Genomic DNA, 25,199 nt, shown 5'->3' on the forward strand with positions numbered 1-25,199 from the left:
ATTCAGGGTGAAGTGCGAATAAATATCTTGGAAGCGAAATAAGATGAATTGAATGGAAAATAGTAGTACTTTGCATTAATCTTTGAAGAACAGCAGAGCTCTACACCTTAATCTATGGAGTGCAGAAACTCTACCGTTGAAAATACATAAGTGATAATGGAGTTCATTGGTCTCAGCCCCAGAGGGGAACCGGAGTAACCAAGACTGTGAATACAATGATAAAGAGTTCTATTTATAATAAACTAGTTACTAGGGTTTACAAAAGTAAGTAATTGATGCATAAATCCACTTTCAGGGCCACTTGGTGTGTGCTTGGGCTGAGCTTGAGTGTTGCACGTGTAGAGGTTCTTCTTGGAGTTGAACGCCAGCTTTTGTGCCAGTTTGGGCGTTGAACTCCACTTTGCAACTTGTTTCTGGCGCTGGACGCCAGAATTGGGCAGAGATCTGGCGTTGAACGCCAGTTTGCGTCGTCTAAACTTGGGCAAAGTATGGACTATTATACATTGCTGGAAAGCCCTGGATGTCTACTTTCCAACGCAATTAGAAGCGCGCCATTTCAAGTTCTGTAGCTCCAGAAAATCTACTTTGAGTGCAGGGAGGTCAGAATCCAACAGCATCAGTAGTCCTTCTTCAACCTCTGAATCTGATTTTTGCTCAAGCCCCTCAATTTCAGCCAGAAAATATCTGAAATCACAGAAAAACACACAAACTCATAGTAAAGTCTAGAAATGTGAATTTAACATAAAAACTAATGAAAACATCCCTAAAAGTAACTAGATCCTACTAAAAACATACTAAAAACAATGCCAAAAAGCGTATAAATTATCCGCTCATCACAACACCAAACTTAAATTGTTACTTGTCCGCAAGCAACTGAAAATCAAATAGGATAAAAAGAAGAGAATATACTATAAATTCCAAACTATCAATGAAACATAGCTCCAATCAAATGAGCGGGACTTATAGCTTTTTGCCTCTTGAATAGTTTTGGCATCTCACTTTATCCATTGAGGTTCAGAATGATTGGCATCTATAGGAACTCAGAGTTCAGATAGTGTTATTGATTCTCCTAGTTCAGTATGATGATTCTTGAACACAGCTTCTTTATGAGTCTTGGCCGTGGCCCTAAGCACTTTGTTTTCCAGTATTACCACCGGATACATAAATGCCACAGACACATAACTGGGTGAACCTTTTCAGATTGTGACTCAGCTTTGCTAAAGTCCCCAATTAGAGGTGTCCAGGGTTCTTAAGCACACTCTGTTTTTGCTTTGGACCTTGACTTTAACCGCTCAGTCTCAAGTTTTCACTTGACACCTACACGCCACAAGCACATGGTTAGGGACAGCTTGGTTTAGCCGCTTAGACCATGATTTTATTCCTTTAGGCCCTCCTATCCACTGATGCTCAAAGCCTTGGGATCCTTTTTATTTGTCCTTGCCTTTTGGTTTTAAGGGTTATTGGCTTTTTGCTCTTGCCTCTTGGTTTTAAGAGCTTTGGCTTTTTCTGCTTGCTTTTTCTCTCTTTTTTTTTTCTTTTTTTTCGCCTATTTTATTATATTTTTTTTTCTGCAAGCTTTGTTCTTTGCTGCTTTTTCTTGCTTCAAGAATCATTTTTATGATTTTTCAGATTATCAAATAACATGTCTCCTAGTCATCATTCTTTCAAGAGCCAACATATTTAACATTCATGAACAACAACTTCAAAAGACATATGCACTGTTCAAGCATACATTCAGAAAACAAGAAGCATTGTCACCACATCTATATAATTAAACTAAGTTCAAGGATAAATTCGAAACTCATGTACTTCTTGTTCTTTTGAATTAAAACATTTTTCATTTAAGAGAGGTGATGGATTCATAGGACATTCATAACTTTAGGACATAGTTACTAACTACTAATGATCATGTAATGGAGACACAAACATGGATAAGTACTTAACATAGAAAATGAAAAAAGAGAAAGTAAGAACAAGGAATGAGTCCACCTTAGTGATGGTGACGTTTCCTTCTTGAGGAACCAATGATGTCCTTGAGCTCTTCTATGTCTCTTCCTTGTCTTTGTTGCTCCTCCCTCATTGCTTTTTGATCTTCTCTTATTTCATGAAGGATGATGGAGTGCTCTTGATGTTCCACCCTTAGTTGTCCCATATTGGAACTCAATTCTCCTAGGGAGGTGTTGATTTGCTCCCAATAGTTTTGTGGAGGAAAATGCATTTGAGGCATCTCCGGGATCTCATGGTGATGAGCTTCATACGCTTCTTGAGCTCCATGAATGGGCTCTCTTGCTTGCTCCATCTTTTTCTTAGTGATGGGCTTGTCCTCTTTAATGAGGATATCTCCCTCTATGTCAACCCCAGCCGAATTGCATAGGTGGCAAATGAGGTGAGGAAAGGCTTACCTTGCCATAGTGGAGGACTTGTCAGCCACCTCGTAGAGTTCTTGAGGTATAATCTCATGAACTTCCACCTCTTCTCCAATCATGATGCTATGGATCATGATGGCCCGGTCTATAGTAACTTCAGACCGGTTGCTAGTGGGAATGATTGAGCATTGGATAAACTCCAACCATCCTCTAGCTACAGGCTTAAGGTCCAGTCTTCTTAGTTGAACCAGTTTGCCTTTTGAGTCAATTTTCCATTGAGCTCCTTCTACACATATGTCCATAAGGACTTGGTCCAACCTTTGGTCAAAGTTGACTCTCCTTGTGTAGGGGCGTGCGTTCTCTTCCATGTTTGGCAAGTTGAACGCCAACCTCACATTTTCCGAACTAAAATCTAAGTATTTCCCCCGAACCATTGTAACATAGTTCTTTGGATCCGGGTTCTTACTTTGATCATGGTTCTTGGTGATCCATGCATTGGCATAGAACTCTTGAACCATTAGGATGCCGACTTGTTGGATGGGATTTGTTAGAACTTCCCAACCTCTTCTTTGAATTTCATGTCGGATCTCCGGATACTCATTTCTTTTGAGTTTGAAAGGGACCTCGGGGATCACCTTCTTCTTGGCCACAACATCATAGAAGTGGTCTTGATGGGCTTTGGAGATGAACCTTTCCATCTCCCATGACTTGGAGGTGGAAGCTTTTGTCTTCCCTTTCCCCTTTTTAGAGGATTCTCCGGTCTTAGGTGCCATCAATGGTAATGAAAAAATAAAAATTTTATGCTTTTACCACACCAAACTTAGAATTTTGCTCGCTCTCGAGCAAGAGAAGAAAGAATAGATGAAGAAGAAGAAGAAAATATGGAGGAGAAGAGGGAGAGTGTATTCGGCCAAGAAGGGGAAGAGAGGGTTGTAGTGTGTGAAAAAGAAGAAGAATGGAAGGCTTTATATAGGGGAAGGACGGAGGTTAAGTTTCGGCCATATAGGGTGGGTTTGGGTGGGAAATTGATTTTGAATTTTGAAGGTAGGTGGAGTTTATGAGGTAGGTTTATGGGGAAAAGTGGATGGATGTGAGTGGTGAAGAGGTGATGGGGAAGAGTGTTTATGGGATTGTGTGAAAGAGAGTGGTGAAGGATGAGAAGAAGTGAGTGGAGGTAGGTGGGGATCCTGTGGGGTCCACAGATCCTGAGGTGATCTTGTGGGGTCCACAGATCCTGAGATTTTCAAGGATTTACACCCTTGCACCAAATTAGGCATGCAAAATGCCCTTGCACGCAACTCTGGGCGTTCAGCGCCAGGTTGATGCCCATTTTGGGCGTTCAACGCCCATTTGTTGGCCATTTCTGGCGTTGAACGCCAGAACCATGCTTGTTCTGGGCGTTCAGCGCCAGCTTTTCTCCAGGGTGCAATTCTGGCGTCCAGCGCCCAGATGCTGCCCATTTTGGGCGTTCAGCGCCCAGACACTGCCCATTTTGGGCGTTCAGCGGCAGAACCATGCTCTGTTCTGGCGTTGAACGCCAGACAGATGCTCCTCCAGGGAGTGATTTTTCTTCTGCTGTTTTTTATTCCGTTTTCAATTTGTATATTTATTTTGTGACTCCACATGATCATGAACCTATAAAGACATATAACTAAGAAAAATATAGTTAGATAAATAAAATTTGGGTTGCCTCCCAATAAGCGCTTCTTTAATGTCAATAGCTTGACAGTGGGCTCTCATGGAGCCTCACAGATGTGCAGAGCTTTGTTGAAACCTCCCAACACCAAACTTAGAGTTTGGATATGGGGGTTTGACACCAAACTTAGAGTTTGGTTGTGGCCTCCCAACACCAAACTTAGAGTTTGACTGTGGGGGCTTTGGTTGACTTTACTTTGAGAGAAGCTTTTTCTGCTTCCTCTCCATGGATGCAGAGAGAGATCCTTGAGTTGTAAACACAAGGTTGTCCTCATTTATTTGAAGGATCAATTCTCCTCTGTCCACATCAATCACAGCTCTTGCTGTGGCTAGGAAAGGTCTTCCTAGGATGATAGATTCATCCTCTTCCTTTCCAGTATCCAGGACTATGAAATCAGCAGGGATGTAAAGGCCTTCAACCTTTACTAACACGTCCTCTACTTGTCCATAAGCCTATTTTCTTGAATTGTCTGCCATCTCTAATGAGATTTTAGCAGCTTGCACCCCATAGATTCCCAGTTTCTCTATTACAGAGAGGGGCATGAGATTTATCCCTGAACCAATGTCACACAGAGCCTTAAAGATCATGGTGCCTATGGTACAAGGTATTATGAACTTTCCAGGATCCTGTCTCTTCTGAGGCAATGTCAGTTGATCCAGATCACTTAGTTCATTGGTGAACAAGGGAGGTTCATCTTCCCAAGTTTCAATGCCAAATAATTTGGCATTCAGCTTCATGATTGCACCAAGGAACTTGGCAGCTTGCTCTTCAGTAACATCCTCATTCTCTTCAGAAGAGGAATACTCATCAGAGCTCATGAATGGCATAAGGAGGTTCAATGGAATCTCTATGGTCTCTAGATGAGCCTCAGAGTCCTTTGGTTCCTCAGAGGGAAGCTCCTTATTAATCACTGGACGTCCTAGGAGGTCTTCCTCCTTGGGATTCACGTCCTCCTCTCCCTCATTGGGTTCGGCCATTTTGATTATGTCAATGGCCTTGCACTCTCCTTTTGGATTTTCTTCTATATTGCTTGGGAGAGTACTAGGAGAGATTTCAGTGATCCTTTTACTCAGCTGGCCCACTTGTACTTCCAAATTTCTAATGAAGGACCTGGTTTCATTCATGAAACTCACAGTGGCCTTAGATAGATCAGAGACTAGATTTGCTAAGCTAGATGGATTCTGCTCAGAATTCTCTGTCTGTTGCTGAGTGGATGATGGAAAAAGCTTGCTATTGCTAAACCTGTTTCTTCCACCATTATTAAAGCCTTATTGAGGCCTTTGATCCTTCCATGAGAAATTTGGATGATTTCTCCATGATGGATTATAGGTGTTTCCATAAGGTTCACCCATGTAATTTACCTCTGCTATTGCAGGGTTCTCAGGATCATAAGCTTCTTCTTCAGGAGAAGCCTCTTGAGTACTGTTGGATGCAGCTTGCATTCCACTCAGACTCTGAGAAATCATATTGACTTGCTGAGTCAATATTTTGTTCTGAGCCAATATGGCATTCAGAGTATTAATTTCAAGAACTCCCTTCTCATAGGCGTCCCATTATTCACAGGATTCCTCTCAGAAGTGTACATGAACTGGTTATTAGCAACCATGTCAATGAGTTCTTGAGCTTCTGCAGGCGTTTTCTTTAGGTGAATGGATCCACCTGCAGAAGTATCCAATGACATCTTTGATAGCTCGGATAAACCATCATAGAATATATCCAGGATGGTCCATTCTGAAAGCATGTCAGAAGGACACTTTTTGGTCAGCTACTTGTATCTTTCCCAAGCTTCATAGAGGGATTCACCTTCTTTTTGTCTGAAGGTTTGAACATCCACTCTAAGCTTGCTCAGCTTTTGAGGAGGAAAGAACTTGGCTAAGAAAGCCGTGACCAGCTTATTCCAAGAGTTCAGGCTGTCTTTGGGTTGAGAGTCCAACCACACTCTAGTTCTGTCTCTTACAGCAAAAGGGAAAAGCATGAGCCTGTAGACTTCAGGATCTACTCCATTAGTCTTAACAGTATCACAGATCTGCAAGAATTCAGTTAAGAACTGAAAAGGATCTTCAGATGGAAGTCCATGAAACTTGCAGTTCTGCTGCATCAGAGAAACTAGCTGAGGTTTCAGCTCAAAGTTGTTTGCTCCAATGGCAGGAATGGAGATGCTTCTTCCATGTAAATTGGAATTAGGTGCAGTAAAGTCACCAAGCATTCTCCTTGCATTATTATTATTTTCGGCTGCCATCTCCTCTTCCTGTTCAAAAATTTCTGAAAGGTTCTCTCTGGATTGTTGTAATTTAGCTTCTCTTAATTTCCTCTTCAGAGTCCTTTCAGGTTCTGGATCTGCTTCAACAAGAATGTTCTTGTCCTTGCTCCTGCTCATATGAAAAAGAGATAACAGAAAAATAACAGAGAAGGGGAATTTTCGAAAATAATTTTTGAAAAAAAGTTAGTGATTTTCGAAAATAGATTTTGAAAAAGGTTAGTAGTTTTCGAGAATTAAAATAAAAAATTAAAATAATTAGTTAATTAAAAAGAAATTTTGAAAAAGAGGGACGGTGTTTTCGAAAATTAGAGAGAGAGAGTTAGTTAGGTAGTTGAAACAAATTTTGAAAATCAATTTTGAAAAGATAAGAAGTTAGGAAGTTAGAAAAGATATTTTGAAATCAAATTTTTGAAAAAGATAAGATAAGAAAGATATTTTTGAAAAGATATGATTGAAATTAGTTTTTGAAAAAGATTTGATTTTTAAAATCACAATTAATGACTTGATTCACAAGAAATCATAAGATATGATTCTAGAACTTAAAGTTTGAATCTTTCTTAACAAGTAAGTAACAAACTTGAAATTTTTGAATCAAAACATTAATTGTTATTGTTATTTTTGAAAATTTGATGTAAAATTAAGAAAAAGATTTTTGAAAAATATTTTTGGAATTTTCAAAAATAACTAAGAAATTTAAAAAAGATTTGATTTTTGAAAAAGATTTTGAAAAAGATGAGATTTTCAAATTGAAAATTTGATTTGACTCATAAGAAACAACTTGATTTTTAAAAATTTTTGAAAAAGTCAACTCAATTTTCGAATTTGATGAGAGAAAAAGGGAAATATATTATTTTTTTATTTTTGAATTTATTATGAGGAGAGAGAAAAACAAGAAAAATGATGCAATGCATGAAATTTTCAGATCAAAACAATGAATGCATGCAAGAATGCTATGAATGTCAAGATGAACACCAAGAACACTATGAAGATCATGATGAACATCAAGAACACATAATTTTGAAAAATTTTTAATGCAAAGAAAACATGCAAGAAACCAAACTTAGAATTCTTTAATGCTTAGACACTAAGAATTCAAGAATGCATATGAAAAACAAGAAAAGACACAAAACATGCAAATGCAAAGATCAAACAAGAAGACTTACCAAGAACAACTTGAAGATCATGAAGAACACTATGAATGCATGAATTTTCGAAAAATGCAAGATGCATATGATTTTTATAACATGACTCAAGACTCAAACAAGAAACACAAAAATATTTTTTGATTTTTATGATTTTATGATTTTTTTTATTTTAAAATTTTCGAAAATCATTTTGAAAAAGAAAAAATAAGGATTCAAAATTTTTCATATGAATTCCAGGAATCTTGTACTCTTTAGTCTAAAGCTCCAATCTGAGGGTTAGACATGGCTTAATAGCCAGTCAAGCTTTAGAATGGATTTACATCCATTGAGGTGATTAGTTGAAGACCAATCCCAAAGGAGTTTGGGTATGGCTTTTCAACCAGATAGGATTCAACATGTTACCATGAAACTCTAGAATTCATTCTTGAAAGTTTTGAAGCCATAGAATAATTTATTTTTGAAAACATTATTTTTATTATATTTTTTTTTCGAAAACAAAAGAAAAATTTTTGAAAGATTTTTGAAAAATTTTTGAAAACTTTTTGAAAAGAAAACGAAAAGAAAGTTACCCAATCTGAGCAACAAGATGAACCGTCAGTTGTCCAAACTCGAACAATACCCGGCAACGGCGCCAAAAACTTGGTGCGCAGAAATTGTGATTACACTTTGATTATGTAAAATTCATTGCTCTTTCTTTCCCTGGCAATGGCACCAAAAACACGATGCCAATACCATGGTTCACAACTTCGCACAACTAACCAGCAAGTGCACTGGGTCGTCCAAGTAATACCTTACGTGAGTAAGGGTCGAATCCCACGGAGATTGTTGGTATGAAGCAAGCTATGGTCACCTTGTAAATCTCAGTCAGGCGGATATAAAATAGTAATGGGATTTTCGAAAATAATTAATAAAATAGGGATAGAAACACTTATGTAAATCATTGGTGAGAATTTCAGATAAGCGCATAGAGATGCTTTCGTTCCTCTGAACCTCTGCTTTCCTGCTGTCTTCATCCAATCAGTCTTACTCCTTTCCATGGCTAGCTTTATGTAATGCGTCACCATTGTCAATGGCTACTTTTGGTCTTCTCTCGGGAAAATGATCCAAATGCCCTGTCACGGCACGGCTAATCGTCTGGAGGCATCACCCTTGTCAATGGTTACATCCTATCCTCTCAGTGAAAGTGGTCAACGCACCCTGTCACGGCACAGCTATTCATCTGTCGGTTCTCGATCATGCTGGAATAGGATTTACTATCCTTTTGCGTCTGTCACTACGCCCAGCAATTGCGAGTTTGAAGCTCGTCACAGTCATTCAATCATTGAATCCTACTCGGAATACCACAGACAAGGTTTAGACTTTCCGGATTCTCTTGAATGCCGCCATCATTCTAGCTTACACCACGAAGATTCCGATTAAGAGATCTAAGAGATACTCATTCAATCTAATGTAGAACAGAAGTGGTTGTCAGGCACGCGTTCCTAGGAAATGATGATGATTGTCACGTTCATCACATTCAGGGTGAAGTGCGAATGAATATCTTGGAAGCGAAATAAGATGAATTGAATGGAAAACAGTAGTACTTTGCATTAATCTTTGAGGAACAGCAGAGCTCTACACCTTAATCTATGGAGTGCAGAAACTCTACCGTTGAAAATACATAAGTGATAATGGAGTTCATTGGTCTCGGCCCCAGAGGGGGGCCGGAGTAACCAAGACTGTGAATACAATGATAAAGAGTTCTATTTATAATAAACTAGTCACTAGGGTTTACAGAAGTAAGTAATTGATGCATAAATCCACTTCCGGGGCCCACTTGGTGTGTGCTTGGGCTGAGCTTGAGTGTTGCACGTGTAGAGGTCCTTCTTGGAGTTGAACGCCAGCTTTTGTGCCAGTTTGGGCGTGGAACTCCACTTTGCAGCTTGTTTCTGGCGCTGGACGCCAGAATTAGGCAGAGAGCTGGCGTTGAACGCCAGTTTGCGTCGTCTAAACTTGGGCAAAGTATGGATGTCTACTTTCCAACGCAATTGGAAGCGCGCCATTTCGAGTTCTGTAGCTCCAGAAAATCCACTTTGAGTGCAGGGAGGTCAGAATCCAACAGCATCAGCAGTCCTTCTTCAACCTCAGAATCTGATTTTTGCTCAAGTCCCTCAATTTCAGCCAGAAAATACCTGAAATCACAGGAAAACACACAAACTCATAGTAAAGTCCAGAAATGTGAATTTAACATAAAAACTAATGAAAACATCCCTAAAAGTAACTAGATCCTACTAAAAATATACTAAAAACAATGCCAAAAAGCGTATAAATTATCCGCTCATCAGTAGATGAATAAATAAATAGAATGAGATGAGAGAGGGAGAGGATTTTCGAAAATAATTTTTTAAAAAAGAGTTAGTGATTTTCGAAAATAGTTTTTGAAAAAGGTTAGTAATTTTTCGAAAAATTAGAAATCAAAAAATAATTAGTTAATTAAAAAGAAATTTTGAAAAAGAGGGAAGATATTTTCGAAAATTAGAGAGAGAGGGAGAGTTAGTTAGGTAGTTTTGAAAAAGGTAAGAAACAAACAAAAAGTTAGTTAGTTAGTTGAAACAAATTTTGAAAATCAATTTTGGAAAGATAAGAAGTTAGGAAGTTAGAAAAGATATTTTGAAATCAAATTTTTGAAAAGGATAAGATAAGAAGATATTTTTGAAAAGATATGATTGAAATTAGTTTTTGAAAAAGATTTGATTTTTAAAATCACAATTAATGACTTGATTCACAAGAAATCACAAGATATGATTCTAGAACTTAAAGTTTGAATCTTTCTTAACAAGCAAGTAACAAACTTGAAATTTTTGAATCAAAATATTAATTGTTATTGTTATTTTCGAAAATTTGATATAAAAATAAGAAAAAGATTTTTGAAAAATATTTTTGGAATTTTCGAAAATAACTAAAAAAATGAAAAAGATTTGATTTTTGAAAAAGATTTTGAAAAAGATAAGATTTTTAAATTGAAAATTTGATTTGACTCATAAAAACAATTGGATTTTTAAAAAATTTTGAAAAAGTCAACACAAATTTTCGAATTTATGAGAGAGAAAAAAGGGAAAGATATTTTTTTGATTTTTGAATTTTTATGATGAGAGAGAAAAACAAGAAAATTGATGCAATGCATGAAAGTTATGGATCAAAACAATGAATGCATGCAAGAATGCTATGAATGTCAAGATGAACACTAAGAACACTATGAATGTCAAGATGAACACCAAGAACATATTTTTGAAAAATTTTTTAATGCAAGGAAAACATGCAAGACACGAAACTTAGAATTCTTTAATGCTTAGACACTAAGAATTCAAGAATGCATATGAAAAACAAGAAAAGACACAAAACATGCAAATGCAAAGATCAAACAAGAAGACTTACCAAGAACAACTTGAAGATCATAAAGAACACCATGAATGCATGAATTTTCAAAATATGCTAGATGAATATGCAATTGACACCAAACTTATAACATGACTCAAGACTCAAACAAGAAACACAAAAAAATATTTTTGATTTTTATGATTTTATGATTTTTTTTTTGTATTTTCTTTTAATTTTTTTGAAAATCATTTTGAAAAAGAAAAATAAGGATTCCAAAATTTTTAATATGAATTCCAGGAATCTTATGCTCTTTAGTCTAAAGCTCCAATCAAACGGTTAGGCATGGCTTAATAGCCAGCCAAGATTTAGTATGTAACTCAGACATGACACGTCTAACATGCACTACAGTCGTGGCTTTACAGCCAGACATGCTTTATGAAACACTAGAATTCATTCTTAAAAATTCTGAAGAAAAACATATTTTTGAAAACATTTTTATTTTTAAAATTTTTTTTCGAAAACAAAGGAGAAAATTTTGAAAGATTTTTGAAAAATTTTTGAAAAGAAAATAAAAAGAAAATTACCTAATCTGAGCAACAAGATGAACCGTCAGTTGTCCAAACTCGAACAATCCCCGGCAACGGCGCCAAAAACTTGGTGCGCAGAAATTGTGATTACACTTTGATTATGTAAAATTCGTTGCTCTTTCTTTCCCTGGAAATGGTGCCAAAAACATGATGCCAATACCATGGTTCACAACTTCGCACAACTAACCAGCAAGTGCACTGGGTCGTCCAAGTAATACCTTACGTGAGTAAGGGTCAAATCCCACGGAGATTGTTGGTATGAAGCAAGCTATGGTCACCTTGTAAATCTCAGTTAGGCGGATAATAATTGATTATGGAGTTTTCGAAAATAGAGAAGAAAACAAGGATAGAAATACTTATGTAGATCATTGGTGAGAGTTTCAGATAAGTGTGTAGAGATGCTTTCGTTCCTCTGAACCTCTACTTTCCTGCTACCTTCATCCAATCAATCTTACCCCTTTCTATGGCTAGCTTTATGTAAGGATGTCACCGGTGCCAATGGCTACTTTCGATCTCTCTCAGAAAAATGATCCAAATGCTCTGTCACAGTACGGCTAATCGTCTGGAGGCATTGATGAGCGGATATTTTATACGCTTTTTGGGGATAATTTCATATAGTTTAGAGTATGTTTTAGTTAGTTTTTAGTCTATTCCTAGTAGTTTTTAGGAAAAATTCATATTTCTGGACTTTACTATGAGTTGTGTATTTTTCTGTAATTTCAGGTATTTTTCTGGCTGAAATTGAAGGAGCTGAGCATAAATCTGATTCAGGCTGAAAAAGGACTGCTGATGCTGTTGGATTCTGACCTCCCTGCACTCAAAGTGAATTTTCTGGAGCTATAGAACTCGAAATGGCATGCTTCCAATTGCGTTGGAAAGTAGACATCCAGGTCTTTCCAGAAATATATAATAGTCCATACTTTGCACAAGGATAGACGACGTAAACCGGCGTTCAACGCCAGTTCTCTGCCCAATTCTGGCGTCCAGCGCCAGAAAAGGATCAAAAACTGGAGTTGAACGCCCAAAATGGCACAAAAACTGGCGTTCAACTCCACAATTGGCCTCTGCACGTGAATTGCTTAAAGTCTCAGCCCCAGCACACACCAAGTGGGCCCCAGCACACCAAGTGGGCCCCAGAAGTGGATCTCTGCATCATCCATCATAGTCCACTCATATTTTGTAACCCTAGGCTACTAGTTTAGTATTTAAACAACTTTTAGAGACTTATTTTGTATCTCATGATATTTCATATCTAAACTTTGTATTCTCTGACGGCATGAGTCTCTAAACCCCATTGTTGGGGGTGAGGAGCTCTGCTGTGTCTCAATGAATTAATGCCAGTATTTCTGTTTTCATTCAAGCACGCTTGTTCCTATCTAAGATGTTCATTCGCGCTTAACTGTGATGATGGTGATGAGCTGTGACACTCATCACCTTCCTCAACCCATGAACGTGTGCCTGACAACCACCTCCATTCTATATCCGATTGAATGAGTGTCTCTTAGATTCTTTAATCAGAATCTCCGTGGTATAAGCTAGAACTGATGGCGGCATTCATGAGAATCCGGAAAGTCTAAGCCTTGTCTGTGGCATTCCGAGTAGGATTCAAGGATTGAATGACTGTGACGAGCTTCAAACTCCTGAAGGCTGGGCGTTAGTGACAGACGCAAAAGGATAGTAAATCCTATTCCAACCGGATCGAGAACCAACCGGTGATTAGCCGTGCTGTGACAGAGCGCGTGAGCATAGTTTTCACTGGAAGGATGGAAGGTAACCATTGACAACGGTGATCCACCAACACACAGCTTGCCATAGGAGGACGTGCGTGCGTGAATCAGAAGACAGAGGAAAGCAGAGATTCAGAGGACAGAGCATCTCCAAAACTCCAACATATTCTCCATTACTGCACAACAAGTAACTTTTAATTTATGCTCTACTGGTTATTCATAATTCAACTGATAAACATAATTGACTTCCTGACTAAGATTTACAAGATAACCATAGATTGCTTCAAACCAACAATCTCTGTGGGATTCGACCCTTACTCACGTAAGGTATTACTTGGAGGACCCAGTGCACTTGCTGGTCAGTGGCACGCGTTGTGAAAAGTGTGATTCGTGATTCGTGCTACCAAGTTTTTGGCGCCGTTGCCGGGGATTGTTCGTGTTTGAACAACTGACGGATTATTTTGTTGCTTAGATTAGGAAAAATCTTTCTTTTTTTTTTTGGTTTAGAGTCTTTTATTAATTACCCCTTGTTAAAATACTTTAAATTTATAGCTCAGTTATTTAGAACGTGGTGTTTATGTTCATGATAATTGGCTATCATATTTTTTAAAAACCTTTTTCAAAAATAATTTTTCTATTAAATCCTGTGCCAAACTTTAAGTTTGGTGTTTTCAAAAATAATCTTTCTTAAAATAAGGTCCCATAACTCATTTGGCTAGAACATTAATTTGATTGGGTTAGAATCTTTTATACTCTTTTCAAAACATTCTTTTTCAAAAATATTTTTTTTCTATTAAATCTTGTGCCAAACTTTAAGTTTGGTGTTTTCTTGTTGATTTCCCTTTGATTTTCGAAAATTTTGTTTGGTTTTCAAAAAAATTTTAAGTTTGGTGTTCTTCCTTCATGTTCTTGTGTTCTTGTGAGTCTTCAAAGTGTTCTTGAGTTTCCTTGTGTCTTGATCTTAAAATTTTTAAGTTTGGTGTTCCTTGGTGTTTTTCCCTCCAAAATTTTCGAAAACAAGGAGCATTAGATCTAAAAATTTTAAATCTTGTACTATCTTATTGTTTTTCTCTCTCCTCACTAAATTCAAAAATATCTTTTCAAAATATCTTTTCTAACTTCATATCTTTTCAAAATTTGTTTCAACCAACTAACCAACTTTTTGTTTGTTTCTTAACTTTTTCAAAACTACCTAACTAACTCTCTCTCTCTCAAATTTTCGAAAATATCTCCCCTCTTTTTCAAAAATTTCTGTTTTTTTTTTAACTAATTATTTTTAATTTTTTTTTCGAAAAAAAATTTTATTATTTAAAAATTCAAATTCTTTTTAGTTATTTTATTTTATTTAAGTATTTACTTCTTATAAAATAAAATAAATAAAAAGATAAATCAGTCCAAGTTATATCCATAGAAATCCATCATGGACATAAGTGGAAATGAACAGTCCAGGAGGACTCTGGGGTCATATTCTAACCCCTCTACTGCTTCATATGGGAGTAGCATATGCATACCCTCCATTGGAGTTAGTAGCTTTGAGTTGAATCCTCAGCTCATTATCATGGTGCAGCAAAGTTGCCAGTATTCCGGTCTTCCACAGGAAGAACCTACAGAGTTTCTGGCACAGTTTCTACAGATTGCTGACACAGTACATGATAAGGAAATAGATCAGGATGTCTACAGACTATTACTGTTTCCATTTGCTGTAAAAGATCAAGCTAAGAGGTGGTTAAATAACCAACCTAAGGCCAGCATAAGAACATGGAAACAGCTGACAGAAAAATTCCTGAATCAATATTTCCCTCCAAAAAGGATGACACGGCTAAGGCTGGACATCCAAGGCTTTAAACAAGGAGATAATGAATCTCTTTATGATGCCTGGGAGAGATACAGAGAGATGCTACGAAAATGCCCCTCTGAAATGTTTTCAGAGTGGGATCAGTTAGACATCTTCTACTATGGGCTTGCAGAAGGAGCTCAGATGTCTTTAGATTACTCAGCTGGTGGATCTATCCATATGAGAAAGACAATCGAAGAGGCTCAAGAGCTCATTGATACAGTTGCCAGGAATCAGCATCTGTATCTAAGCAGCAACCCTTCCATGAATGAAGAGGTTAAAACAGTAACTGCTGAATTCAGTACTGTAAAACAAGCTGCTGAATTCAATCAGCAATTAGATTTTCTAACAAAGCAGCTAGCTGAATTCAAAGACAGGTTACAGGAGACAAGGATAGCTAATATACATATGGAAGAACAGTTTAAGCAAACAAAGCAGCAGCTATCAAAGCAAATAGCAGAAGAATGCCAAGCAGTTCAATTAAGAAGTGGGAAAACATTAAATACCCCACCTCAAGGCATCAAAAATTTAAGAAATAAGTAACCCACCAAAGATTCCCCTGAGGACAGTAAGAGCCCAGGGAAAAATAATTCTGGCACTAAAATGCCAGAAAATGGGTGGAAGGCTGGCGCTGAACGCCCAGACCATGCCCAAAACTGGCGTTCAGCGCCAGAAACAAGGCAGGATTGGCGTTCAACGCCAGAAATGGGCAAGAATCTGGCGTTGAACGCCCAACAGGGGCACATTTCTGGCGTTCAGGCGCCAGGAACAGACAGTGAGCTGGCGTCTAACGTCACTCCAGCTTCTGACTCTGGCATTCAATTGCCAGTGAGGGATCAGACACACACAAGTGCTGATAACAACCCCTCTAAAAAGGCTTCTTTAACCACTAAGGTTGAGGAATATAAAGCCAAGATACCTTATCCTCAAAAACTCCGGAAAGAGGAGCAGGATAAGCAATTTGCTCGCTTTGCAGATTATCTAAGGACTCTTGAAATAAAGATTCCTTTTGCAGAGGCACTTGAGCAAATACCTTCTTATGCCAAGTTCATGAAAGAGATCTTGAGTCATAAAAAGGAGTGGAGAGAAACAGAAAGAGTTCTCCTCACTGAAGAATGCAGTGCAGTCATTCTGAAAAGCTTTCCGGAAAAGCTTAAGGACCCTGGGAGTTTTCTGATACCATGCATATTAGAAGGTGATTGCACCAAGACAGCTTTATGCGATCTTGGGGCAAGCATCAACCTAATACCTGCATCCACTATCAGGAAGCATGGCTTAACTGAAGAAGTTAAACCAACCCGGATATGTCTCCAACTTGCTGATGGTTCCACTAAATACCCATCAGGCGTGATTGAGGACATGATTGTCAGAGTTGGGCCATTCGCCTTTCCCACTGACTTTGTTGTGCTGGAAATGGAGGAGCACAAGAGTGCTACTCTCATTCTAGGAAGACCTTTCCTAGCAACTGGACGATCCCTCATTGACGTCCAGCAGGGGGAAATAACCCTGAGAGTCAATGATGACGAGTTCAAGTTGAACGCTGTCAAAGCCATGCAGCATCCAGACACATCAACAGACTGCATGAAAGTTGACCTTATTGACTCTTTGGTAGAAGAGATCAACATGGCTGAGAGTCTCGAATCAGAGTTGGAAAACATCTTTAAAGATGTTCAGCCTGATTTGGAGGATTCAGGGGACATGAAAGAGCCTCTGAACTTTCTTCTGAAAGAGGAAAAACCTCCTAAACCAGAGCTCAAGCCACTGCCACCATCCTTGAAATATGCATTTCTAGGAGAAGGTGACACTTTTCCAGTGATCATAAGCTCTGCTTTAAATTCACAGGAAGAGGAAGCACTTATTCAAGTGCTAAGGACACACAAGACAGCTCTTGGGTGGTCCATAGGTAACCTTAAGGGCATAAGCCCAGCTAGATGCATGCACAAAATCCTATTGGAGGATAATGCCAAACCAGTGGTTCAACCACAGAGGCGGCTAAATCCAGCCATGAAGGAAGTGGTGCAGAAAGAGGTCACCAAATTACTAGAGGCTGGGATTATTTATCCCATTTCTGATAGCCCCTGGGTGAGCCCTGTTCAAGTCGTCCCAAAAAAGGGAGGCATGACAGTGATTCATAATGAAAAAAATGAACTGGTTCCTACAAGAACAGTTACAGGGTGGCGCATGTGTATTGACTACAGAAGACTCAATACAGCCACCAGAAAGGATCATTTTCCTTTACCATTCATAGACCAGATGCTAGAGAGACTAGCAGGTCATGATTATTACTGCTTTTTGGATGGCTATTCAGGCTATAACCAGATTGCAGTAGATCCCCAGGATCAAGAGAAAACAGCATTCACATGTCCATCCGGAGTGTTTGCTTATAGAAGGATGCCCTTTGGGCTATGCAATGCACCTGCAACCTTCCAGAGATGCATGCTCTCTATTTTCTCTTATATGGTGGAAAAATTTTTGGAAGTCTTCATGGATGACTTCTCAGTATATGGAGACTCATTCAGCTCCTGTCTTGATCACCTGAAACTTGTTCTGAAAAGATGCCAAGAAACCAACCTAGTTTTAAACTGGGAAAAGTGTCACTTTATGGTGACTGAAGGAATTGTTCTTGGGCATAAAATCTCAAACAAGGAAATAGAGGTAGATCAAGCAAAAATAGAGGTAATTGAAAAATTACCACCACCTGCCAATGTTAAGGCAATCAGAAGCTTTCTGGGGCATGCAGGATTCTATAGGAGGTTTATAAAGGATTTTTCAAAAATTGCAAAACCCCTAAGCAATCTGCTGGCTGCTGACACGCCATTTGTGTTTGACACAGCATGCCTACAGGCGTTTGAAACGCTGAAAGCTAAGCTGGTCACAGCACCAGTCATTTCTGCACCAGACTGGACATTGCCATTTGAGTTAATGTGTGATGCCAGTGATCATGCCATTGGTGCAGTACTGGGACAGAGGCATGACAAGCTTCTGCATGTCATTTATTATGCCAGTCGCGTTTTAAATGATGCCCAGAAAAATTACACAACCACAGAAAAGGAATTACTTGCAGTGGTTTACGCCATTGACAAGTTCAGATCCTACTTAGTAGGATCAAAGGTGATTGTGTACACTGACCATGCTGCTCTTAAGTATCTACTCACAAAGCAGGATTCAAAACCCAGGCTCATCAGATGGGTATTGCTTCTGCAAGAGTTTGATATAGAAATAAGAGACAGAAAAGGGACAAAGAACCAAGTAGCTGATCATCTGTCCCGGATAGAGCCAGTGGAAGGGACGTCCCTCCCCTTCCTTGAGATCTCTGAGACATTCCCTGATGAGCATCTATTTGCCATTCAGGAAGCACCATGGTTTGCCGATATTGCAAACTATAAAGCTGCAAGGTTCATACCCAAGGAGTACAATAGAATACAAAAAAAGAAACTAATTACTGATGCAAAGTACTACTTGTGGGATGAGCCCTATCTCTTTAAGAGATGTGCAGACGGAATTATCCGTAGGTGTGTCCCCAGAGAGGAAGCACAGAGAATCTTATGGCATTGCCATGGATCTCAATATGGAGGTCATTTCGGAGGTGAGCGAACAGCCACCAAGGTCCTCCAATGTGGCTTCTATTGGCCCACACTCTATAAAGATTCCCGAGAGTTTGTACGTAATTGTGACAGTTGCCAAAGAGCTGGTAATCTGCCTCATGGTTACGCCATGCCTCAACAAGGAATCTTGGAAATAGAGTTGTTTGATGTATGGGGAATTGACTTCATGGGACCTTTCCCACCATCATACTCAAACACTTATATTCTGGTGGCAGTTGACTATGTATCAAAATGGGTTGAGGCTATTGCCACACCCACCAATGATACTAAAACAGTGCTGAAGTTCCTCCAGAAACATATCTTTAGCAGGTTTGGTGTCCCTAGAGTGTTAATCAGTGATGGGGGCACTCACTTCTGCAATAAACAGCTTTACTCTGCCATGGTTCGGTATGGAATTCGCCACAAGGTGGCCACTCCATATCATCCACAAACCAATGGGCAAGCTGAAGTCTCTAATCGAGAATTAAAGAGAATCCTGGAACGGACAGTAAATACCCGTAGAAAGGATTGGGCACGGAGCTTGGATGATGCACTGTGGGCCTACAGAACAGCATTCAAGACCCCTATAGGGACCTCTCCATACCAACTGGTGTATGGTAAGGCATGTCACCTGCCCGTGGAACTGGAACATAAGGCCTACTGGGCAACCAGATTCCTAAACTTTGATGCCAAACTAGCAGGAGAAAAACGATTGCTCCAGCTAAATGAGCTAGAGGAATTCAGATTCACAGCTTTCGAAAATGCCAAGCTTTATAAAGAAAAATAAAAAAAATGGCATGACAGAAAGCCGTCATCTAGAATCTTTGAACCAGGACAGAAGGTTCTGTTGTTTAACTCTAGACTCAGGCTTTTCCCCGGGAAACTGAAATCCCGGTGGAGGGGACCATACGTGATTACAAGTGTATCACCATATGGTTATGTGGAGCTTCAAGATATTGATTCTGATAAGAAGTTCATTGTCAATGGACAGAGAATCAAGCATTATCTTGAGGGCAACATTGAGCAAGAATGCTCAAGGCTGAAGCTAGATTAAAAGCTCAGCAAGGTCCAGCTAAAGACAATAAAGAAGCGCTTGCTGGGAGGCAACCTAGCCATGGGGCAACAATCCTCTAAGCATTTTGCCCTATTTTTATTTTTATTTGTTTATATAAAGTTCACTGACACTAAGGTAAAGAATCATTTGCATAAGTTTACAGGGTTACAGAAGGAATCTACACACAAAACAGAGATAGGGAGCTTACTGGCAAGAAAACGCCAGTGAAGGCAATTTTGGGCGTTCAACGCCCAAAATGGGCATCCAGTAGGCGCTGAACGCCAGTAAGGATAGCTATCTGGCGTTCAACAACAACTGGGCGTTGAACGCCCAGGAGAGCAGCATTTGGGCGTTAAACGCCCAAAACAGGCAGTGTTTGGGCGTTCAAACGCCAGGATGGTGGGGAGGAGCTCTCCTTCTACCCATCTCCTTCTTTTTCTTTTGCTTGAGGACAAGTAAAGCTCTAAGTTTGGTGTGCTTATCCGTGATCACTAAGATCATGGCCCCTAAAGGAAAACAACCCACTCCAAGAGGAGCAAGGGCGTGATTTAAAGGAACTGAAGCGCCAGAAATTCTCTCTTGAAGGACCAAGCACCTCACAGACTAGAGGAACATCCACTTCCCAAACCTCAAGGTTGTTGAGTTCTAATCTTAGCCTTAACTCTGTGATAACTGTTCTTATTTTAATTTTACCTTAGGAGTCATATAGTAGTAATTAGTATCTATTTTGATTTTATCTCCAATTAAGCTATAGTTTATTTTTCTCTTCATCAGCAAACATGAATAAAGTAGTAGATCTTTTGAATAAGAAGCAATAAAATTTCGAGTTTTAATAAGAGAAATTCTAATTAGTTAAATGTGGTGGCAATGCTTTCTGTCTTCTGAATGAATGCTTGAACAGTGCATATATCTTTTGAATTTGTTGTTTAAGACTGTTAAATATGTTGGCTCTTGAAAGAATGATGAACATGAGACATGTTATTGAGAATCTGAAAAATCATAAAAATGATTCTTGAAGCAAGAAAAAGCAGCAAAGAACAAAGCTTGCAGAAAAAAAAAAAAGAAAGAAAGAAAAAAAAAAAGAGAAAGCAAGCAGAAAAAGCCAAAGCCCTTAAAACCAAAAGGCAAGGGTAATAAAAAGGATCCCAAGGCTTTGAGCATCAGTGGATAGGAGGGCCAAAAAGGAATAAAATCCTGGCCTAAGCGGCTAAATCAAGCTGTCCCTAACCATGTGCTTGTGGCGTGAAGGTGTCAAGTGAAAACTTGAGACTGAGCGGTTAAAGTCAAGGTCCAAAGCAAAAAGAAGAGTGTGCTTAAGAACTCTGGACACCTCTAATTGGGGACTTTAGCAAAGCTGAGTCACAATCTGAAAAGGTTCACCCAGTTATGTGTCTGTGGCATTTATGTATCCGGTAATAATACTGGAAAACAAAGTGCTTAGGGCCACGGCCAAGACTCATAAAGAAGCTGTGTTCAAGAATCATCATACTGAACTAAGAGAATCAATAACACTATCTGAACTCTGAGTTCCTATAGATGCCAATCACTCTGAGCTTCAATGGATAAAGTGAGATGCCAAAACTGTTCAGAAGCAAAAAGCTACTAGTCCCGCTCATCTAATTAGAATCTGAGCTTCAATCAAAAACTCTGAGATATTATTGCTTCTCAACCTATTAGTCTTCTATTTTATTTGTCTAGTTGCTTGAGGACAAGCAACAGTTTAAGTTTGGTGTTGTGATGAGCGGATATTTTATACGCTTTTTGGGGATAATTTCATATAGTTTAGAGTATGTTTTAGTTAGTTTTTAGTCTATTCCTAGTAGTTTTTAGGAAAAATTCATATTTCTGGACTTTACTATGAGTTGTGTGTTTTTCTGTAATTTTAGGTATTTTTCTGGCTGAAATTGAAGGAGCTGAGCATAAATCTGATTCAGGCTGAAAAAGGACTGCTGATGCTGTTGGATTCTGACCTCCCTGCACTCAAAGTGGATTTTCTGGAGCTACAGAACTCGAAATGGTATGCTTCCAATTGCGTTGGAAAGTAGACATCCAGGACTTTCCAGCAATATATAATAGTCCATACTTTGCACAAGGATAGATGACGTAAACTGGCGTTCAACGCCAGTTCTCTGCCCAATTCTGGCGTCCAGCGCCAGAAAAGGATAAAAAACTGGAGTTGAACGCCCAAAATGGCACAAAAACTGGCGTTCAACTCCACAATTGGCCTCTGCACGTGAATTGCTTAAAGTCTCAGCCCCAGCACATACCAAGTGGGCCCCAGCACACCAAGTGGGCCCCAGAAGTGGATCTCTGCATCATCCATCATAGTCCACTCATATTTTGTAACCCTAGGCTACTGGTTTAGTATTTAAACAACTTTTAGAGACTTATTTTGTATCTCATGATATTTCAGATCTAAACTTTGTATTCTCTGACGGCATGAGTCTCTAAACCCCATTGTTGGGGGTGAGGAGCTCTGCTGTGTCTCAATGAATTAATGCCAGTATTTCTGTTTTCATTCAAACACGCTTGTTCCTATCTAAGATGTTCATTCGCGCTTAACTGTGATGATGGTGATGAGCTGTGACACTCATCACCTTCCTCAACCCATGAACGTGTGCCTGACAACCACCTCCGTTCTATATCCGATTGAATGAGTGTCTCTTAGATTCTTTAATCAGAATCTCCGTGGTATAAGCTAGAACTGATGGCGGCATTCATGAGAATCTGGAAAGTCTAAGCCTTGTCTGTGGCATTCCGAGTTGGATTCAAGGATTGAATGACTGTGACGAGCTTCAAACTCCTGAAGGCTGGGCGTTAGTGACAGACGCAAAAGGATAGTAAATCCTATTCCAACCGGATCGAGAACCAACCGGTGATTAGCCGTGCTGTGACAGAGCGCGTGAGCGTAGTTTTCACTGGAAGGATGGAAGGTAGCCATTGACAACGGTGATCCACCAACACACAGCTTGCCATAGGAGGACGTGCGTGCGTGAATCAGAAGACAGAGGAAAGCAGAGATTCAGAGGACAGAGCATCTCCAAAACTCCAACATATTCTCCATTACTGCACAACAAGTAACTTTTAATTTATGCTCTACTGGTTATTCATAATTCAACTGATAAACATAATTGACTTCCTGACTAAGATTTATAAGATAACCATAGATTGCTTCAAACCAACAATCTCTGTGGGATTCGACCCTTACTCACGTAAGGTATTACTTGGACGACCCAGTGCACTTGCTGGTCAGTGGCACGCATTGTGAAAAGTGTGATTCGTGATTCGTGCTACCAGGCATCACCTTTGTCGTTGGTTGCATCCTATTCCTCCCTGTGAAAATGGTCCGATGCGCTGTCACTGTATGGCTAATCATCTGGAGGTTCTCGATCATACTGGAATAGGATTTACTATCCTTTTGCGTCTGTCACTACGCCCAGCACTCGCAAGTTTGAAGCTCGTCACAGTCATTCAATCCCAGAATCCTACTCGGAATACCACGGACAAGGTTTAGACTTTCCGGATTCTCATGAATGCCGCCATCAATCTAGCTTATACCACGAAGATCCCAATATCTCGGACTCGGTCCCCTGTATTAGTAATCTAAGAGATACTCGTTCAATCGAAGGTAGAACGGGAGTGATTGTCAGGCACGCGTTCATAGGGAATGATGATGATTGTCACATTCATCACATTCAAGTTGAAGTACGAATGAATATCTTAGAAGTGGAATAAGTTGAATTGAATAGAAAACAGTAGTACTTTGCATTAATCTTTGAGGAACAGCAGAGCTCCACACCTTAATCTATGGAGTGCAGAAACTCTACCGTTGAAAATACATAAGTGAAAGGTCCAGGCATGGCCAAATGGCCAACCCCTCTAATCTAAGAACCAGGCATCCAAAGATGATCAAAAGATTCAAAGATGTCTAATACAATAGTAAAAAGTCCTATTTATAATAAACTAGCTACTAGGGTTTACAGAAGTAAGTAATTGATGCATAAATCCACTTCTGGGGCCCACTTGGTGTGTGCTTGGGCTGAGCTTGAGTGTTACACGTGTAGAGGTCATTCCTGGAGTTGAACGCCAGCTTTTATGCCAGTTTGGGCGTTGAACTCCACTTTGCAACTTGTTTCTAGTGCTGGACGCCAGAATTAGGCAGAGAACTGGCGTTGAACGCCAGTTTGCATCGTCTAAAATTGGGCAAAGTATGGACTATTATATATTGCTGGAAAGCCCTGGATGTCTATTTCCAACGCAATTGGAAGCGCGCCATTTTGAGTTCTGTAGCTCCAGAAAATCCATTTTGAGTGCAGGGAGGTCAGAATCCAACAGCATCAGCAGTCCTTCTTCAACCTCTGAATCTGATTTTTGCTCAAGTCCTTCAATTTCAGCCAGAAAATACCTGAAATCACAGAAAAACACACAAACTCATAGTAAAGTCCAGAAATGTGAATTTAACATAAAAACTAATGAAAACATCCCTAAAAGTAACTAGATCCTACTAAAAACATACAAAAAACAATGTCAAAAAGCATATAAATTATCTGCTCATCACTCCTCTATCAACATCAATCACAGCTTTTGCTGTGGCTAGGAAGGGTCTGCCAAGGATGATGGATTCATCCTTATCCCTTCCAGTGTCTAGGATTATGAAATCAGCAGGGATGTAAAGGCCTTCAACCTTCACTAGCACGTCCTCTACTAGTCCATAAGCCTTTTTCATTGATTTGTCTGCTATCTCTAATGAGATTCTTGCAGCTTGTACCTCAAAGATTCACAGTTTCTCCATTACAGAGAGTGGCATGAGGTTTATCCCTGACCCAAGGTCACACAGAGTCTTCTCAAAGGTCATGGTGCCTATAGTACAAGGTATGAAGAACTTTCTGGGATCCGGTTTCTTCTGAGATAAAGTTTGCCTCATTAATGTACTCAGTTCATTGGTGAACAAGGGAGGTTCATCCTCCCAAGTTTCATTACCAAATAAACTGGCATTCAACTTCATGATTGCTCCTAGATACTTAGAAACTTGCTCTTCAGTGACATCTTCATCCTCTTCAGAGGAAGAATATTCATCAGAGCTCATGAATGGTAGAAGAAAGCTCAATGGAATCTCTATGGTCTCTGTATGAGCCTCAGATTCCTTTGGTTCCTCAAAGGAAAACTCCTTTCTGTCCAAAGGACGTCCCATGAGGTCTTCCTCATTGGGATTCAGGTCCTCCTCCTCCTCTGGGCATTCGGCCACACCAAGTAAGGTTATGGCCTTGCACTCTCTCTTGGGATTTTCTTCTGTATTACTTGGAAGAGTACTGGGAGGAGTTTCAGTAATCTTCTTACTCAACTGACCTACCTGTGCCTCCAAATTTCTAATGGAGGACCTTGTTTCATTCATGAAACTTAGTGTGGTCTTGGATAGATCAGAGACTATGGTTGCCAGGCCAGAATGGCTCTGTTTAGAATTTTCTGTGTGTTGCTGAGAAGATGATGGAAAAGGCTTGCTATTGTTAAACCTATTTCTTCCACCATTATTATTGAAGCCTTGTTGAGGCTTCTGTTGGTCCTTCCATGAGAAATTTGGATGATTTCTCC

The 25,199-nt window shown here is 39.3% G+C and overlaps 1 non-coding gene across 1 annotated transcript; it reads left to right on the top strand.

Annotated features, from left to right (window-relative positions):
* Window positions 1–5,797: 5,797 nt before the first annotated feature.
* LOC112725512 (small nucleolar RNA R71) lies at window positions 5,798–5,905 on the top strand. Its single transcript, XR_003164616.1, has one exon. It is a non-coding gene; the product is annotated as a small nucleolar RNA R71 (small nucleolar RNA).
* The last annotated feature ends 19,294 nt before the right edge of the window (window positions 5,906–25,199 follow it).

The sequence above is a fragment of the Arachis hypogaea genome, chromosome 11 (assembly GCF_003086295.3).
Source record: "Arachis hypogaea cultivar Tifrunner chromosome 11, arahy.Tifrunner.gnm2.J5K5, whole genome shotgun sequence".
In the NCBI taxonomy this organism is placed as follows: domain Eukaryota; kingdom Viridiplantae; phylum Streptophyta; class Magnoliopsida; order Fabales; family Fabaceae; genus Arachis; species Arachis hypogaea.